This window comes from Octodon degus, unplaced genomic scaffold, assembly GCF_000260255.1.
Source record: "Octodon degus isolate 3935 unplaced genomic scaffold, OctDeg1.0 scaffold00007, whole genome shotgun sequence".
Lineage (NCBI taxonomy): Eukaryota > Metazoa > Chordata > Mammalia > Rodentia > Octodontidae > Octodon > Octodon degus.
The window spans coordinates 28,183,444-28,195,610 of record NW_004524583.1 but is presented as its reverse complement, the minus strand read 5'-3'; the positions used below and the strand labels follow the sequence as shown (position 1 = coordinate 28,195,610).

Here is a 12,167-nt window from a genome sequence, read left to right as displayed (position 1 = left end):
CCGGATCGCATATTTATTGTTGATAGTGTCTATATAATCACTTGGAGTTTGGTGGCCTATAGGCAAGAATGAACAACTTTTTGAGAAATTAGAGCATGTATAATTACAGCATGAATTTTACAAATAAAAAAGCAGGTTTGAGAAAGAGCCAAGTCTAGAAACTTTTTATGGGACTAGGATAGTGATTGTAACTCACTGTCTCTTAAATTTCTCTATAAACGGAGTCTGATGTTTTACCACAAGTCTCTAGCTTTAGCCAATTTTACCTAAAGAATTTGAAGGTTTTTGCTGAGCTTATATAGATTGTATAGTGACCTTCTAAATCAATAAACCACAACAGTGGTTAACTATTAGTGTAGCTTTAGACTACCAGGAAGTGTTAGTGATTGGAGTCCTTTCCTATATCTAACTTGTTAATGTGACACTGTTTCAAATATCTCCTGGTTATACATTTCTGTTGGATGTTTAAGACCAAGTTAAACTGCAACTTATATTAATGAAAGTTAACCTCTTGCTATCTATCAGTTAAAGGTCAGTTAAGTCTCCTCAGAATTTACTGTGGAACTGTATAGTGCCTCTCAGTTCTCTTGTCAGTGTCAGCTATCTGACTGAGTCACAGCCTCTGTATGACAAAATTGCTTTTTTTTTGTGAAAGCTTGGGAGATTTTTCTCTAGTGACCCTCTTTTGATACATTATATATTTTAAAAAATTATTAGTCACTGTATTTTTTTAGTTCCAGGGCTCACCAATCTCCTTGGTCAGGAGGTTGCATAACTCTGTAGTGTTGTAGGCTGTTACAGAAAAGGTTTTCTCATATCCTCATATCTTGGGGGGCGAGGGCCAAAATATTGGCTGTCCTCACAGTCCCCCTAGCTTCCTAGTTTTTGTTCTCCAGAGCTTAGCTGTCGAATATCCAGAGAAAAAGATTAATGAAATCAGCATTGCAATGGGAGCAGTGAGTTTAGCTATAATAATTTTATTGGAAAATTGAGCACTTTGAAATATAAAATATAGCTAGAGAAATTTTTTTTTCCAATCATGGATGTTGAATCACTGTAGAATGTTAGCAATAGTTTTATGGAGCAAAATTGACATCAAAAGCCATACAGAAAAATCTCAGCATTACAATCATGATGACATTTTTGTAACACACTTAAATCGCCATATTGACATAGCATAATTTTTTTTGAATTATCTCTTCCTAGTATCTAAGAAGCTCTCACCTACTTTGTTGTCCTTTAACAGGATGTCATTGAAGAGTATGATGTATTCCAGACTGTTTAATGTCTAAGTATCTCTAAGTGCAGTGGCACATACATAGCATACATATCACATAATTTTTTGTTAAAATAATACTATCTGACTGGTAATCTCATCTTCGATTGATATGAACCTCATATCAAAAATATTTGGATGGGTCGGAGGTGCTGGTATGGCTTCCAGCGGGGTCCTGGTGGGCGCTGCTGGCTTGGCAAATGAAACCCCCGAAATTCTTGACAACATGGGAGACTGACTGTGGGGCATCTGCCGCTTTGCCACCGATAAGAATGACTTCTGGAGGAACTTGATCCTCAATTTGGGACTCTTTGCTGCAGGAGTTTGGCTGGCCAGGAACTTGAGTGACATTGATCTGATGGCACCTCAGCCAGGGTTGTAGCCCGACAGGGAAATGAAATTCCTACACTTGTAGCCAGACCCTCCAAAATGAGAACCAGTAGTTTGTGACCAGCACAAGATACACTCTGATGGCAGCTGAAGTTGACTCACAGGGGCTCTTCCTCTTCTCTTCTCTCCTCGAATTGCATTCTCTGCTTAGCAGCCGGCCACAGCTCGTGTTGCCTGTGTTCTGTAAAGTTCTGTACATAGCCTGTTTCTGTAGGGGGCAGTCATTACTATGTCCTAAGGAGCACTCATGGTGCTTTAACAAATATTTAAAATAAAGACTGTACACAAAGACAAAAAAAAAAAAAAAAAAAAAAGTGGATGGGGACCGGGGAGATAGCTCAGTGGAATAAGTGTGTGTTTGGCAAGTACAAGGTCCTGAGTTCGAACCCTAGTACCACACACACACAAAATCTGGAGCACACAAGAAAGGCAGATGTTTGAATATGACAGAAAAGTCTTACCACCATAAACAGTCTCTGTTTTACATTTTAGAAGGCCTGTGTATATGTGGAAGGTATGAATGCATTTAATATATGATATTAACAACAATTATCATAGCCATATGAAAACTTTTGTTTTTCAATTTACCTTTGTACCAGAAAATCTTTAAACTAGAAAACCTGTTGTCTTATTTCTAGAAAACTTGATCCTATAACAATGATCAGTATAAACATATCACAATATAATTTGAGCAACATTGATTAGGGTGTCTCCCATAGTGCTATAAAGATCATTGGGGCTTCCCATTAAAGAACCAGGACTGGATAATTATTTCTAGGCAGCTGCTTTATTATTCATCAGTTGGAGTCCTGTCACACAGTTTACCTCAGCCCAAGGATTTTCTCTTTAATTATCTTAACAATATTTGATGACTTATGAGAACCAGATCACAGCATTTGACACACTATTTTTGAACTAGGAGATACTCAAGTCATAATACATGAACAATATGCATTATGGTTATAAAATTAATTTTAACATCATGTTGACCAGCTGGCAATTTGGGTGGAAGTATTTCTTTAATTTTGGTGATATTTATCTATAAGCCAAATTAAATTACAGACAAATGTTTCAAAAATAAAAAAAAGTAAAATGAAATTTGTTGAGCTCAAATAAACCAGCTATTTACAGTTTGAATGCAGACATATAACAAACAAATACACAATTTGCTTAAAAAATCAGAGTGTAGTCTAATTTTTGGCCATATTGAATTATAATAACTCATTTATAGTTTCAGAAGATTGTAATTATAAATAGATCAGTTAGAATTTTTTGTCAATTAGCAGAGATCTCTTATAAAAAGAATTTGGAAGCAGTCAGAACCTTTTGTCTATAATAACTTTTTTTGCATTTTATTTTGTGTTAAGAACATTGGCAACTTTCATGTTCTTTTTGTGGCTTACAGCTCATTCATCTCCACAGCCCTGCCATATGCTCATGCCTTTTTTTCTAATAGCATTTTCTCTGTAAGACTCAATGTAATTTGAGTTACTATTACCACTTGTAGACTGCTTTTGCTGGTGTCTGGGAGTTGTCTTTTGCTGGGGCTGCATTCCACGTCCCCTCGCTCTTGGCTTGCTATGACTACAGCCAAAAAGTTTCCTATGAGAGGCTGATGCAGTGATGGGAGATTATGGAAAAATTAGACACATACTGAAGGTAGAGCTGGGACCAAGTAGAACCTGACCTTTCTGATGGAGATGCAGCAGCCCTATGTGTTTGAAAGAAAGGGTGGGCACAGGTGCACTCTGGGCTACTTGAGGCTCCGAAAAGGCAAGTCATGGCTGTCCGTAGGCTTTGGGACAGGGGTGCAGTTGCCACTGGGTGCCCCAGCCAGAGCACATAGCCAATACTCCCCACTGTGGCTGGCACAACTGAAAACAGGTGTTTTGGTTCCTCTGACCTGCTTTATCCTGGCCAGGTTTCAGGCTTGGTGGAGCTCTTTGTTTTTCTCCTCCTGCTGCTGGCTTGTGCCCATCAGCTGTGTTTCTCCTCTGCCTAAGGGTCTGTAATAAGTGGTGAGAAGAGTGGAAGGTATTATTTTCCCCCCATTAAATAGCCCTTTAAAAGTCTGTAGAGAGCTAGATAGATCTGTGCTGTTTTTTCTTCTCTAGCCTTGCTCTAAGCTCTTTTCCTAACACCTCTCAAGTATGAAATTTATAGTTCCTTCTTCTAGAAATAGACAACATATCTTTTTTACAAACATGAGAAACTGTTGATATGAAATCTTTATATTTGAACCTTTTGCTTTTAATAATAAAACAAGAATTTCTATGTACAAAGGCCCCATATTTTACATGTGATGAAATCAATACACTTCTCTCCCTTGTTTGCACATGCAGTCCGAGATGTCCCCTGACCTGTGAAGTAATGAGTTTCCTTGTACTCCAGTTCCTGTTTTAGGTGCCAGACTGTCACTTTCAGTGAAGCTCTTGAAATTCTAGAGGGAAGATGATGAGGAATGAAGAAGACAAGAATCAATAGACAAAGGCTGAGGTCAGGTGGAGCTCTCTTACCTTATGGGTGAGAAGAACTCTCAGCACCTGTGGCACATTTACTCATTCAATTATCCTGGCAAGCACAGGGTCCTGAGTTGGATTCCCAGCACCAAAACAACAGCGACAACAATAATCACGTATTTATAGAATCAGCATATGAGTAAGTTTGTGGAGAGTTTAAGAGGAGCTCAAAATATTAGAAAAGAATATCTAATCTTTAGCAGTACAGCATGCCTTTGTGACTATGCAGGGAATGAGAGGAAACTGTCTATATTATTTCAAGTGATGGTCAAATGAACAGAGCACACTTCATGAGTTTGAGCTTGTCCAAACTCATGAGAAACAGTGGTCTTGTCTTAGGTACCCGAGGTACAGACAGCTTTACCCCAACAAATCTGTCAGTGTATATATTTAAATTGAATTCACAATGTTAGGGAAGTACCTCTATTTTGTTTCACCAGAACTATAAGAAATTATAATCTAAATACAGTTTGTCCCCCGAGATTTCATGTGCTGGAAGGTTGGTGTATGGCAGATGGCAGTTAGCTAGTGGGGTTTCACCCCAGAAATGGATTCCTGCTGTTTGGAAGCAGTGACTGGGTCATTGTCCTGAGAACAGGTTGTTACAAAGTAAGGTTGCCTCCTATGTGGGACTCGTGTGTGTGGTGGGTTTTCAGCTCTTGGTTCTTGGTCTGCTCCTCTGCCATGCTGTGAGAAGCTCTTGGCAGAGCAGTGCTGTGCTGTTGAGGCTTTCCAGCCATTAGAATGGAGTGCTGAGTAAACTACATATATATATATATATATATATATATATATATATTTCTTAGGCTCTGATATTTTGTTATAGCAGTACAAAATTGATGAAGACTTATTATTGCATAAAAATAACAGTCATTTAATATCAAGCATTTTCTCTTAATAATTTTTAGGTTTGAATGTCAGGAACCTCAGAAGTAAAAGTTAGCTTATTCCTTTAAATAATGTAAAGAAATTAAAAATACAATTTTCAGAAGAGAGGACATGGATTCTGTGGAGAAATAAGCTCCAGAGATTACCTATCTTCAAAATAATGGAGAATGAGTGAGGCGGACCATCAAGCTCAATGGTGCTATTTATGTTTAAAATATTATTTTTATGTGCTCTGGGTTCAGTTTTTATTCATCAAATGTAATAACTCCTAGAAACATTGATTCCTGAAAGAAATCTTTATTAATTTTCTAAAACAAAATAAAATCAAATGCCACTATTCTGCTAGACAGAGGGCTAAGGGCGAACCTTTATGGTTTCACTTTAGCACAAAATGATTAGGTAGCCTGTCCTGAGAGTAATGATTATGTTTCCACTATGGTCATTCCTGCAAAAATTTCTTTTGGATAGCGAATAATATGCTGTATTGTATAATCACATTATTATGAGTTTTACGCAGCATTAGCACTACTTTCTGTTCACAAAAGGGAACATTGTACATAGCTTGATCGCCAAAGCCTGGAACCCTTTGTCTGTCTGTCTGTCTGTCTGTCTGTCTGTCTGTCTGTCTGTCTGTCTGTCTGTCCCTCTCTCCCTCTCTCCCTCTCTCTCTCCCCCTCTTTCTATAATGGGCAGAGAAAATAGAGAATGAGTAGATAACTGTGTATAACTAAAGCATGACTTGATTTTGAGCAAAATAGAAACACTGAACAACACAATCTTGTTTTAAAGTTGTAAATCCAATAATATATAATATATTTATGAGAGAAAAACTTACCCATGATGCCACCCTCCCTGCACAAGTCTTAGTTCCACCCTCATAGAGTAGTTTGAGGACTTAGCGATTTATGAAGTGCTTAGAACAGTGCTTGAGACCTGGTGGAATCTATGTAAATCTTTGTTATTTTTATTACTGTTTTATTCCCTGTTAATTTTTGGCCATTGGCCTAATAATCTTCCACTTTTTAAGTTTGCTTTATAATGAATGGAGTGCTGATATCCTGTGAACATTGAACAATGACAAAGTTGCCTTTCTGACTCCTGAGTTCCACACTGTCTCCACTGTATTCACCATGTTTCTGACCTCAGAATAGAACTTCAAAAATACTTCAGAATAAAATTGTCTCAGTGTTATGGGTCAGCTCAGCATAGGAGCCAGATCTGAAGCCAGATTGGAATTTAAAAGATCCTCTTATGACTGAGCTCAGGGCTGGCAGTCAGTTCTCATGCAAGAGGAGACTGAGAGGCCCCCAGCCAGGCAGCAAGGAGTTTTTAAAGCAGAGAATCACAAGACTAAGGGGTCTTTCACAGTTCAGCGATATGTGCAACTTGCCCATGTGGGGGCTTGTTGAGCAAGCTATTTTTACAAGATACATCTTAAGCTTACTATGTTTACAGGAATTAGATTGGGGAGGGGAGGAAGACAGTTGTTACTAAACAGCCTTGAACAAAGAGTAAGAACACATTCTTTAGAGTAGATAATAGGAAGCATAAGGAAACCTAATAGTTCTCCATAGTTATAAGCACAAAATTCAGTTGACCCATTACATTCCCTACTGGTTTTATCCAGGAATCGAGTCATTGTTTTCTTGGTTACTTTTAAGGGCTGATATTGAGCTCTAAGCACCATTAACTTGATAGCCTTGATTTTTTGTTGAACATACTTAGTTAAACAGTTTATGAAACAGGGTCCAACAGTCAGGGCCAAGAGAAACAGGAGAACAGGTCCAATTGAGGTAGATATATCAGGTCATTTATACAAGGAGACATCAAGAATAGTCCCCAATTTTTCTTTTGATGAATCTCCAGAGCCAATTTTTTTCTTTGGCTATATTATACCCCAATTGTTTTATATGTTGTTCTGCTATTTTGCCAAAGAAAAGGTTTCTAACAACACTAAATGTCATAGCATATGTTTAAATTTTTTGAGTCTTACACACTTGTGGTCCCTTTTGTGGTGATGTAATATCAAATTATTTAGAGATGGGATCACCACTGTTAATCTACTCAAAACAACAAGGAGCATTAATTAACAACAGAGTCTAAGTAGGTGGGTTTTTCTAGAACTTGGGCTGGGAGGACAGGCAATATCTCCAGTGGCTCCATTGGTTTTTGTGTCACCTCTCGAGTTGTAATATCAGCTAGGGAGTTTCCTCTTTTGTCTTGAGGTCTGGCCCACAGTGGGGAGCATCCATCTCTCTCACAGTTGTAACGTATCTTGTCTACCATGCTGTCTCCTTGAGGGTCTAGCCCTGTCTGACTGTTTAAGGCCTCTTGCAGGTAGCCCTGCCCAAGGAACATGAAGATAGCTTCTTTTGTAATGAGGCAGAAAACCCCGAGAAGGCTCAGCTCACCTGGGCTGTTTGAGGTGGACAGTTAGTTAGGACCTTAGTATGTGTCTCCATAGACAAAATCTAGGGGATCCCAGTAAAAGGAATCTTAATCTTGCATATTTGTTATAGATTTTGCCTGCATGATTACCTGGGCTTTGATATTTTCTAGGAAAGAACACATTTTTTTTTTTGAGAAATTAGAGCATATATAATCAAAGCATGAGCATTTGAGCTAACAGGTAAATGTATAAACTTTTTAAAAGACTAGGGACTGTAACCCAACTGACTTTTATATCCCTTTATTTATGGAGTCTGATAGCTTGCTATAAGTCCCTCTAGCTTTAGTTAGAGTTATCTCTAACTTTTGAGAACTTATGAGAACCATATTATACCTTATTTCTACTGTCAGTGCTTTTAAGTAATGTGTAAGTACAGCTTGGCATATTTTTCTAGTTACACCTTCTGAGTGAACAGTGACATTCGCAAGTTATTTTTTACTTGTATTTTTTTGAACTCAAAACTTACCTGTATAGGGAAACATTTTTTGCCTTTTGTACTGCCGAGGGATTTTTTTTTCTTTTAATACGGAGGCTGAGTTTTATGTAACATATACAAGGCCTGGCTCTATCTATAGACCCAAAGCTATTGGACACTGTGTAGCCAGTGTCTCTAGACGTTTTTTATGTTGATAGGATTTTATCTGTACATGAACAATATATCTCACTTACAGTTAAACCAAGATGACGATGACTGGAAGGAAGGTCAGGGTTGGAAAGGACAAAGAGACCCATGCCAATGTCCAGTAATAGGCTGGGTTTGTTTTAGTCATGGTTACTCAGACCTCCTTCATGGAGATGACAGGTAGAGATAACAGACCGGCCAGAGGGAGGAGGCAGGCCCAGCACCGTTTGTTCAGCTCTACTGGAGCATCTGGGAAGCTGAGTCTGAGCTCTGGGGCCTCCCCCTCAGAGTGCAGTCTCACTTCTAGTGGCTGCCTCAGCAGTCAGGGCATGGCTTGTGGGCCTCTTAAGACAGTCCCTCTTAAGATAGGTCTCTTAAGATGGTCTGGCTTCTGACAGCAGTAGCAGATGAACCTCAGCAACAGGTGAACTTCATTGTCGTTGAGCTCTTTTTGGAGCCCAGAGAATCAGACTTAGGGTCTGTTTTGAGTCCACAACAAAGGCAGCTATTTTTGATCTCTTTTGTTTTCTCCCCCTGGTTTTCTCCCAGTCTTAATTACATAAAATGGTTTAAAACCATATTGAGATTGTAGCACATCTTCAAAGCTTTCAAAGTTCACAGAACGCATGACTAACCAAAGATTCTAGAAGTAGAATTTGAATCTTTTATGCATAACTTATATGGCCAACGTTAAATCAACTCTAGCATATTTTCTTGCTTCTATTTACATGAGTTATAAAAATAATCAGCCAGAAATTTCATATGTTGTACAACTTGAATTTCTTTAAAAATTCTACAGTGTTAATTTTAAAAATAAAATATTCTTTACAGGAATGAAACTATTTGATAAATGAGTTCCATTAATATGTAAAAAATTAATTAGATGGATGTCCTTGATAAGGTATTCAGTTATCCTGAGAATTTATGGAATACAATGCAGAGTCTGTGCGGGGATCCGCCCCACCCGTTACCGTGAGTGCTTCCCTTCTTCATCGCCACAGCTCACAGGCAGCTTTGGACTTAAAAAGGAAGTGGCGCACTGAGGTCCAGACCTTTGTGAGTTAGACCTGGTTTTCTATAAGTGGTGGGCATAGTAAGGGGGATCAGTCTTTCATTAGTTTGTGGAAAGCAAGAAATTCTGGTCTTTCTGCACAGTCCTGGCTCTTTGATATCTGAGCAGTTACTTGAGGTGAAAGCGGTTCAGAGCCGGCTCCCAAGTGGATCTGCGTGGAATGAAGCGGTTTCTGCTGCCCAGAGAACCTAGCGTGGCTCACCATCTTCACATGAGATTTATGGAAATGTCTCTACCCTGGACCTGCTTTGCGCTACTGGGTGGGCCCTGTGCCAGCTGTGTCCTCCATTGCTGTCCTCTGTGCCTGGCCTGTGGGAGTGGCAGTCAGCATAGGTTAAAGTGGGGAGTGTGAGGCTGTGAGCACCCCTGTCCTCAGGGCTCCAGACAGCATTGTGGGTCCTGCAGGGCTCTTCAAAAGAGGCTTACTTTTATCCTCTTCATCATCATCATCGTCATCATCATCATCTGTATTTTAGGGAAGGGTCTACAGGGTGTTCAGGGTCTCACTACTAGATCGGACTCATAGCGATCCACCTGTTTACGGCCTCCCAAGTGCTGGGATTACAGCTGTGTGCCACCATGCCCAGTCTCAAATGCCGTCTCATTGCGCCCTGGGGATGGGGCCGGCACGGCAGACCTGAGATCAAACCCCCGGCCCCTGTGCCTGCTTGCAGCACTTTAACCCACTGAGCTATTTGACTGGCCCTAAGAGGCTTACTTTTAAAGTAGGAAGTTGAACTTGATTTCTTCAGCTGCCCTTTCTCTAATCCTTTAGTCAGGATTGCATGACTTTAGGATAAGTGGGGAAATGTTGTACTCTCGGCCCTGTGAATGACTTTGCAATGATACATGTACGTTTTTAATATAGGATGAGTAGCTGCTCTCCAAATTCCTTGTGACTAGTGTTCTGGAGTTTGAAATATTTGCATATACATAAGATATTTTGGAGATGAGACCTAATTCTAAAGATAAAATTTACTTATGTTTTATATACACCTTATACATGTCACCTGAATATTGGAAATCATCTTGCATACAAAATCCACTTTCATAGTGTAGCATTTCCCACTTATGGTGTTGTGTCACTTAAGAAGTTTCAGATTTTAGAACACTCCAGATTTTGCAGGCAAGCACTATATTCAAGAGAAACTGCCATTTTTTTTTTTTTTTTCCAGAACTGGGGATTGAACTCGGACCCTTATACTTGCCAAGCAAGCACTTATTCTACTGAGCCATCTCCCCAGCCCCAACACTCCAGATTTTGGATTGTCAGTTTAGGGTTCCTCCAACAGGATTGGGTCCTACACCCTTAGCTAAAATGTGTATACATCCATAGGAACAGATCAAAATAGTAACAACCCAAATTAACAAGAAATTTTTAAACCTAAAACATTTTCCCTATATGTATGGGGATGGTTAAATAAAATGTCTTTGATCAATAAATTGGAAACACGACTAATTGTCTCTTACTCTTCTCTTGGTGATGGGACAAATACCCGACACCCAAAATGAAGGAAGGAAAGGTTTAATTAGCTCACAGTTAGTGGAGGTTTCAGTCCGTATTCAGCTGGCTCCAAGGCAGAGTGGCACATGGCAGAGGGCAGCCATTCCTCGCAGCAACATAAAGCAAAGAGAGCAAAGGGAGGGGCCGCAGCACAGGCAGCTAAGTAGCCTGTCCCCCTTCCTTGCATATGTGTGCTCAGTATCTGCCCCAGCGCACTCACACCTGCAATCCCGGCAATGGATCAGGAACCAATCGCAAACTCCAGAAGCTGCCCCAAGACTGCATGAGGCTTTGGAGAGACAACGAGCCACAAACCATAACACTAATTATGTAATTTAAAGTATCATTATAGACAATATTTTATAAAGTAGTGTTCATAGGAAAAAAATGCAAAAAGTGGTTAATATTTATTATTGTGCATTTACATGCCAAGGATTATGCTAAGCACTATGGATATCAAGTTTTAAGACTCCTCAAGGAACTGACAGTCTGTAATGCAGAGGACACATAATGCCACAGATATATTTTTACTGATGGATGGATGTGCATGGTGCTCTGTCCAGCATCTAAGCAGAAAGGACAGTCAGAAGAACTTTTACCGAACTGGCTCTGGAGTGGAGTTCCAGCAGGTGGGAATTAGCAAGGCGAGGTGTGGGTGAGACGGGGCAGACACAGCAGGACTGCGTAAATACCTGGTTTTCACTGGGTGTGGCAGCACACACCTGTTATCCCAGCTCAGAGGCCGAGGCAGGAGGACTGCCATGAGTTCGAGGCTAGCCCACAATACACAGAGAGACCATGTCCCCAAACAAAGCAACAACAGCAACAAACCTTGTTCTTCCCTTCTCCTTTCTTGGTTTTCTTCCTTCTTCTATTCCTTCTCCTGCTGCCTGCCCTCCATCCCCATCAACTTCCTCCTCACCTTCTCATTCTCTTCTTTCTTTCTTTTTTTTTTCCTTTATGTCCAGCTCAGCCTGCCCTGGGGGTGGGGCTCAAACCCCGGTGCCTGCGGTTGCCTAAGCTTGCCTAAGCAGGCGCTTTAGACCGCTGAGCTATCTCGTTGGCCCCTTTTCCTTCTTTCTCTTATTTCTTCCTTCTCTTCTGCTTCCTTTCCCTTCCTCCTCTTTCTTCTTCCTCTCCCTCTCCCCCTGTGTGTGTGTGTGTGTTTGTGTGTGTGTGTGTGTGTGTGTGTGTGTACATGTCTCCTAGACTGTACTTTTCTGGGATCACAGTGAAGTAGCACAGACATTTTCTTATGTCTGTAAATCAAATGTTTTTTTCCGCCTCTTAAGCAGCATCAGTCTGCGAGGAGTGGCTGCTTCTTAGAGCATGCCTCTGGCTTTCAGAGCAGGGCAGGCTGTGCCCCTCACTCAGGTATGCAGAAGCTTGCCGAGGCCCAGGCATTCGGAACCAGGCTGGATAAAGTCATGTTCTCCCAGCACTAGAT

The 12,167-nt window shown here is 40.3% G+C and overlaps 1 pseudogene; it reads left to right on the top strand.

Moving 5' to 3' along the window:
- Positions 1 to 1,433: 1,433 nt before the first annotated feature.
- Positions 1,434 to 1,658, top strand: LOC101561316 (annotated as a pseudogene).
- The last annotated feature ends 10,509 nt before the right edge of the window (positions 1,659 to 12,167 follow it).